The sequence below is a fragment of the Somniosus microcephalus genome, unplaced genomic scaffold, assembly GCF_052327205.1.
Source record: "Somniosus microcephalus isolate GS21.2 unplaced genomic scaffold, FLI_Smic_1.0 unresolved_chr1, whole genome shotgun sequence".
Taxonomy (NCBI): domain Eukaryota; kingdom Metazoa; phylum Chordata; class Chondrichthyes; order Squaliformes; family Somniosidae; genus Somniosus; species Somniosus microcephalus.
In genome coordinates this window covers 169,275,269-169,283,439 of record NW_028225179.1, presented here as the reverse complement: position 1 = coordinate 169,283,439, position 8,171 = coordinate 169,275,269, and positions in this window count along the sequence as shown.

Below are 8,171 nucleotides of genomic sequence, written 5' to 3'. Positions count from 1 at the left end.
GAGTCTGCTGGATGTGCACAAACTCGCCACTGGGAACGCTGACCCTCAACTTTGTGAATTCCTGGAGACCCACTATCTGGATGAACAAGTGAAGATGATCAAGAAGCTTGGAGATCACATCATTAACTTGTAGAGACTGGGACCCCTGCCTTGTAGGCATGAGGGCTTGTGACTTTGTACAAAGAGCTGAGACTTGAGCTCTGTGAATGTCATTTAAAAAAAGCACTAAAAAAAGAACTAAAAATTTTTTTTAGAAATTAAAAAAATATACATAAAAAAATATAAACTAAAAAAATAAAAACTGCGGGTAGGCCACGCCGCAGGGTTTATAAAGTTGGAGAATGGTCTCAGGCCCGAATGAGATCCACCGGCTGAACGTGTTCCGCCGGACGGCAGCGGTGAGGCTTTTTCTCAGTGACAGGCCTGGGTTGGTGGCAAAAACAGGAAGGCAGATTATTATTTGAATGGCAATAGATTGGGAGAAGGGGAAGTGCAAAGAGACCTGGGTGTTCTTGTGCACCAGTCGCTGAAGGTAAGCATGCAGGTGCAGCAGGCGGTTAAGAAGGCAAATGGTATGTTGGCGTTCGTAGCGAGAGGGTTTGAGTACAGGAACAATGATGTCTTGCTGCAGTTGTACAGGGCCTTGGTGAGACCGCACCTTGAGTATTGTGTGCAGTTTTGGTTACCTTACCTGAGGAAGGACGTTCTTGCCATGGAGGGAGTGCAGCGAAGATTCACCAGGCTGATACCTGGGATGGCAGGAATGACGTACGAGGAGAGATTGTGTCGATTGGGCTTATACTCACTGGAGTTTAGAAGATTGAGAAGGGATCTCATTGAAACCTATAAAATTCTGTCATGTCTGGACAGACTAGATGCAGAAAGGATGTTTCTGATGGCCGGGGAGTCCAGAACCAGGGGTCATAGTCTAAGGATAAGGGGTAAGCCATTTAGGACTGAAATGAGGAGGAATTTCTTCACCCAGAGAGTGGTGAACCTGTGGAATTCTCTGCCACAGAGGGCGGTGGAGGCCAGTTCATTAAATATATTCAAGAAAGAGTTGGATATATTTCTTGAGGCTAAAGGGATCAAGGGATATGGGGAGAAGGCAGGGACAGGGTACTGAATTTGGATGATCAGCCAGGATCTCATTGAATGGCGGAGCAGGCTCGAAGGGCCGAATGGCCTACTCCTGCTCCTATCTCCTATGTTACGCGCTGCCATCTTGGTGAAAGAAAGACAGACCGGTTCTACCTGCAGCAGGGCGCATGCACGGCCATCTTTGTACAGGAACAGAGAGTGGGCAGGGCTTCAGGGTCCCAGTGACCAAGAGGGGCAATCATTGACTCATTGATTTTATTCTCACTCTGCACATAGCGGGTGTGGAACTGAAGGTTTCAGGGTCCCAGTGACCAAGAGGGACAATCATTGACTCATTGATTTTATTCTCACTCTGCACACAGCGGGTGTGGAACTGAACCCAACCAGAGTAGAGGGAGGGGGAAAACTGGGAGTGGAGGAAAGAAATGTTGGAGATGGTGCGATGGGTTTGGATTTCAGCACAGGGAGGAGGGAGAGTGTGTGGGACGGGGATTTACAGCTTTGGGGTTAAAATGTGTTATTTTGGTCATATTTCTAGATTTGCCATTTTCTGCCCACAGGGCAATCACAGTGCACTGACCAACACCTCAGCTTGTCAGAATAGGGCAGGTGGAACCGAGCCAGAGGCAGCTCTGGGACTTCATCTTCTGAGCATTGGGTTGGGAAAGAAGAATTCCATTGTTTATTGGGCCCTGGGCGAGCACTGCCCTCCCTCCCACAATTTTAATATTTTGATGCATCTGTCTATTTATATACTAGGAATATTTTAATTGCTTTCATAGCAAAATGCATTTATTATTAAACCTTCACAGAAGGCAACTGTGGTAACAATTGAATAAAACTCAGAGAGTTGTCGGGAGCTGGAACGCTCGACCTGAAAAGGTCATGAGCTGATTCCATCAATGATTTTAAAAGGGAGTTGGGCGGGTACTTGAGGATGAGGATCTTACAGGGTTACGGACAACAAGCAGGGATGTGGGACGAAGCATGAGGGCTCTTTCTAAGAGGCAGCACAGGCATGATGGGCCGAATGGCCTCCTTCATGCTGTACATTTCCATGATTCTATAAAAACTAACAGAACCAAACAAAGAAATGATCTTCCTTGGTTATTGATCATTTCACTAAATTTCAACAGAGTTCTCTGTACACCAACAACAACTTACCTTTAAATAGAGCTTTTAAAACATCTCAAGGCACTTTACAGTAGGGTAATAAGACAACAATCAACACACATATTTTGTTTGTGGTCCAGTGCACTGACACAAAGTTCCTTCACAACTGTAACAATTTTATTGCGGTTGCTGTCAAGGCTGCGCTCACTCTGCTCGTACACCTGGTCTCCAAAGGAGGCGAAACAGGACTAATGCTGCCGAGCTCAGCTCTTTTTGATCAGAAAATATCAACTGTTTCGCCTCGCCAGGAACTGCACAAAAGAGGCAGCAGTGCTGATTGGCTGCCCAGGGAAGTCCTATTTAGATTAAAGTCCTTCACCCAGCGAGTGCTGAGAATGAGGAACTTGCTGCCACAGGGAGTAGTTGAGGCGAAGAGCATGGATGTATTTAAGGGGAAGCTGGATAAACACATGGGAGAAAGGAATAGAAGGAGATGCTGATAGGGTGAGATGAAGAGAGATGGGAGGAGGCTCGTGTGGAGCATAAACACCACATGGACCAGTTGGGCTGATTGGCCTGTTTCTGTGCTGTACAATCTGTGTAATTCTATGTAATAAGAGAGGAGAGAATGTTCCATAGAAACTAGAATTATCTGTTCTGAATTTTAATCCTGAACTTACAGTGATGTCTTTTGTAAACTGCTTTTACAGGGAATATCATCGGCCTTTGAATGTGGAAGGAGAAATGTTTGCCTGTTCTGTCTGTGGCAAAAGATTTCAAAGATCAGTGTGACTGGAAAAGCACTGAGACACACACACCCGAGTGAGAGTGTTCCAGTGCACTGACTAAAGAGCTTTAACCAGTTACACAGTCTGAAAAAACATTGCACCGTTCACAGCGGGGAGAAACCGTACACGTGTTGTGTGCGTGGATGAGGCTTCAACCGATTGTCCAACCTGGAGAGACACAAGGACACCCACACCACGGAGAAACTGTGGGAATGTGGGGACTGTGGGAAGGGATTTAGCTCCCCGTCCTGGCTGGAAACTCATCGTGCAGTCACACCGGGGAGAGGCCGTTCACCTGCTCCGAGTGTGGGAAGGGATTTAGTCAGTCATCCCACCTTCTGACACACCAGCGACTTCACACCGAGGAGAGACCATTCAGTTGCTCTCACTGTGGGAAGAGGTTCAGGTAGTCATCTCACGTCATTGAGCACCAGTGCATTCACACTGGGGAGAGACCATTCACCTGCCCTGTGTGTGAGAAGGGATTCACTAATTCATCCACCCTGCTGATACACCAGCACATTCACACTGCAGAGAGGCCGTTCACCTGCCCCGTGTGTGAGAAGGGATTCACTAATTCCTCTAACCTTCTGAGACACCAGCGCATTCACACTGGGGAGAGGCCATTCACCTGCTCCGTGTGTGGGAAGGGATTCAATTAGTCATCCAACCTGCTGACACACCAGCGAGCTCACACTGGGGTGGCGGCCGTTCACCTGCTCCGTGTGTGGGAAGAGATTCACTCAGTCATCCAACCTGCTGACACACCAGCGAGTTGACACCGGGGAGAGGCCGTTCACCTGCTCAGTGTGTAAGATGGGATTCAATCAGTCATCCAACCTGCTGAGACACCAGCAAGTTCACAAGTAACTGCAGAGGTTTGATTCTGCTGTTATTGCTGCTGTTAATCACATCCAGGACTGAACCATGTTCATTCTGACAGTTGGGGTTTGTTTCTGCTGATGTTAATAACTCCTATAACTGGGCTGGATTTTAATATTCTGGATATATAGCTGATTGAGTTGTTGGGGCTGCAGTGTCCCTTTAAGTACTGCTGTCTGATCTTTCCCCTTAATTTCTGATGCGTGTTCCTGAAATATTTTACAATAAAATTAGGAACTTTTACTTCAATCGTATATTAATCTTTGCTATAAAATCTACAATTCATTGTCTGAAAGATTCCATTGATTATCATCTCCAATTAGAAAGTGCTGATTAATCCTCGCTGACAATTCTTACTGACTTGCACATTACACACAGTGGCACCTCCATTATCCACCAGAAAGAAGGGGAATGGGAATTGGTGGAGAATCGAGAGTCCCCAAATGTTACCCCTCCCATCTGGTACAGCAATCCCCTCGGCACGGGAATGGAGACAAGTCCAGTTATAGTGATGGGATGAGTTAAAGGTATTTACTCAGACGGGTGGAAGGTGGGAAGTGGTGTTCCACGGGGATTGGTGCTGGGACCACTGTTGTTCACCATTTACATGAATGATTTGGACTTGGGAATCAGAAGTACAATTTCAAAATTTGCTGATGACACTAAATTGGGGGGTGTAGTTAATACTGAGGAAGACTGCGATAGCATCCTTGTAGAATTATTCAGTTGTGTTCAGTAAATAGCACCATCTGTTAATTTGCTTTGACTGATCACATCACTATATAGCTATGTGAAAAACAGAAATTATTAACAGCTCCCAATTTCAGAATTGTCAGATTCAAACTCAACTTCTTCCAAGTACAATCTAACATTTCAAAAATTGTAATGGATGTAGGCGAGATATTAGGACTGTTGTCTAACACAATCCAAACACAGTGACACACAGACAGATGGGCAGGTGTAGCTTCACAGCGAATCCTTTCAAGCCTCACTAAAAAGTGGCAGACTGGCAATCCATTGTCCACTAATGGAGTTGTGATCTTTGTAAATTAAGAAATGGAAATGTGTCAAAGAGTTGATTAACAGAGTGGGGCATCATCTTCCTTTGATTTCTATTTCTGACACCAGGCAACAGAAAAAGGTCATTACAACACGACATAAACAGACTCGTCAGGTGTGAGACATCAGACTTCAGAACAACACGTCTGCCAGCTCTGGCCACAAACCTCAGTACAGTCAACCTTTCAGCAGCTGCAGCCCGGATTAAATAACTAGTAGTTTAACATGTCTAGTAGAACTTTTGTATCAAAATAGAAGAAATGTATTTGTGACACACACACAATTAATAATTAAATCACAATGTGATTGTGAGGATCGATTATCGCATCTTGATACCTTCCATGTCCACTAGTCGAGGAAGGTATCAAGTGAACCGGTGGACACCGCCTGCTCCCTCTCCAGGGCCACCCGGGCAGTGACAAGACCATGGGAGAGAGGCAGGCAGCCAGAGTGACCCCCCCCATGGGCCCCGCCCATCCTGGGCCTACAAATTGCTGTTTTCACCAGGCCCAAGTGCAGGTCCAGGAGAAGATCCTCCCACTTACCCACCCCCACTCCGCACCGGGCGGCCAAAGATTAGGAGTGTGGGGTTAAAGTGTAACCAAGAGTTGAGGAGCAGCCCCTTCAGGGAACTACACAGGGGCTGTAACCTCTCACACTGAATATATACACGGCCCATGGACTCGTCTAGGTCGCAAACATCACATCTGACCTTGGAGTCCGGAAAGGAGCTTAAACTGTTGCACACGACAGCTCCCTGCAACAGTCTCCACCCCAGATCCCCAATGGTGCTGGGAAGGACTCCCGCACAGAGAGCCCTCCATTGGGGACCCTCGCCTCCGTCAGACAGCAAGGTGACCCGCCAGCCTGATTGAGATTCGGCAATAAACAAAATTAATCAATAAATGACACAGAAACCCGAGTCCCCGGGTCCTCAGCCCTGGTGTGAAGTACGCTGGCCACCAATTTTCCGTTACTAACTCACACCTCAGGCCCCGCCCAGTCTGGTTTAATTACTAAATGTTTTCTAACTCGGGTTCAGGCCTGTCATTCTGAGGGAAACAAGGCCTCATTTATTGGTGTGTCCCACCCGAGCGGCTGTTAATGGCTTTAATAAACTGGCAGCAAGGTTTTATTTAAAGGTGGAAAGAGGTGACAAATGCAACTAGCGATGCCTCAAAACTCACGGACAGAGAAATCCACTTCATCAGCGCCCCTGCCACAGGACTCAATATCCACCCCCTCCACCACTGGTGCACTGTGTCTGCAGTATGTACGGTCTACAAGAGGACCACGGTCAGGCTGTGTGGAGTCAAGGGCCAGGCAACAGAATGAATGGAAAGATCGCAACAAACTACCCTTAACTCCAACCCTCTGATTTCTGTTTTGTAGCCAGCTTTCCATCCATTCTGCTGCCTGGCCCTTCACTCCACACGGCCTGACCTTGGTCATCTTGTCGATCTTACATACTGTTATGGATAGCAAGCTGGTCACAAAACAGAAAACAGAGAGTAGGGGTTAAGAGTAGCTATTCAGACTGGCAAAAGGTGGGAAGTGGTGTTCCACAGGGATCGGCGCTGGGACCACTATTGTTCACCATTTACATAAACGATTTGGACACGTGAATCAGAAGAACAATTTCAAAGTTTGTCGATAACACCAAATTGGGAGGTAGAGTTAATACTGAGGAAGACAAAATGCAAGAAGACATTAATAAATTTCAGAATGGGCATGTAATTGGCAAATGAATTTCACTGTAGATCAGTGTGAGGTGGTGTGTTAATGAATTTCACTATAGATCAGTGTGAGGTGGTGTGTTAAGGAATTTCACTGTAGATCAGTGTGAGGTGGTGTGTTAATGAATGTCACTATAGATCAGTGTGAGGTGGTGTGTCAATGAATTTCACTGTAGATCAGTGTGAGGTGGTGTGTTAATTAATTTCACTATAGATCAGTGTGAAGCGGTGTGTTAATGAATGTCACTGTAGATCAGTGTGAGGTGGTGTGTTAATGAATGTCACTATAGATCAGTGTGAGGTGGTGTGTCAATGAATTTCACTGTAGATCAGCGTGAGGTGGTGTGTTAATGAATGTCACTATAGATCAGTGTGAGGTGGTGTGTTAATGAATTTCACTATAGATCAGTGTGAGGGGGTGTGTTGATGAATTTCACTCTAGATCAGTGTGAGGTGGTGTTAATGAATTTCACTGTAGATCAGTGTGAGGTGGTGTGTTAATGAATTTCACTATAGATCAATGTGAGGTGGTCTGTTAATGAATTTCACTATAGATCAGTGTGAGGTGGTGTGTCAATGAATTTCACTATAGATCAGTGTGAGGTGGTGTGTTAATGAATTTCACTATAGATCAGCTTGAGGTGGTGTGTTAATGAATGTCACTATAGATCAGTTTGAGGTGGTGTGTTAATGAATTTCCCTGTAGATCAGTGTGAGGGGGTGTGTTAATGAATTTCACTATAGATCAGTGTGAGGTGGTGTGTTAATGAATTTTACTATAGATCAGTGTGAGGCGGTGTGTTAATGAATTTCACTGTAGATCAGTGTGAGGCGGTGTGTTAATGAATTTCACTATAGATCAGTGTGAGGCGGTGTGTTAATGAATTTCACTATAGATCAGTGTGAGGGGGTGTGTTTTGGTGGGAAGAATAAGGAGGCCACTCACTACTTTGACAAGGGGGTGAAATTGGGTTGCTTTGCGCCTCCCGCGATATTCAGCGGGAGGTTAGCGGCTGAGGTAGTCGGTAGCTCCCCGCAGCACTGCACCGCCGGCAATTACGTCATCGCCATGCGCAGCACCCCGGCTGCAACCTTGGGTTGCGACCCCTGACCTATCGCCGGACGATATGTCCGACAGGGTCAGGGGTCATTTCTGCAGCCACGGTGACGCCACTTAAAGGGCAGGTGTCGGGCAGCAACTTTTTATTTTGGCCGACTGCCAGCACCTGCCCCCTTCCCCTTTCTTCTTCGGTGTGTCGGCCGCGATCGCACAGCCTGGCACTCCTCTTGATCCGACACCCCACTCCCCGGTGGTCCAGCAGGGCCCCGGTGTGCGCAGTGCTAGGCTCCTCCCCTTTAATCAGGGAGGGATGTCTGCTATGACATGGTGCTATGTGCCAACGGGCGTGGCGCTGTTACACGAAGCGCCGTGAAATTCACTGGTAGCGCCTCAAGAGGTAGGGGAGCGCTTCCAGTAGCACCCTGCCTCCTG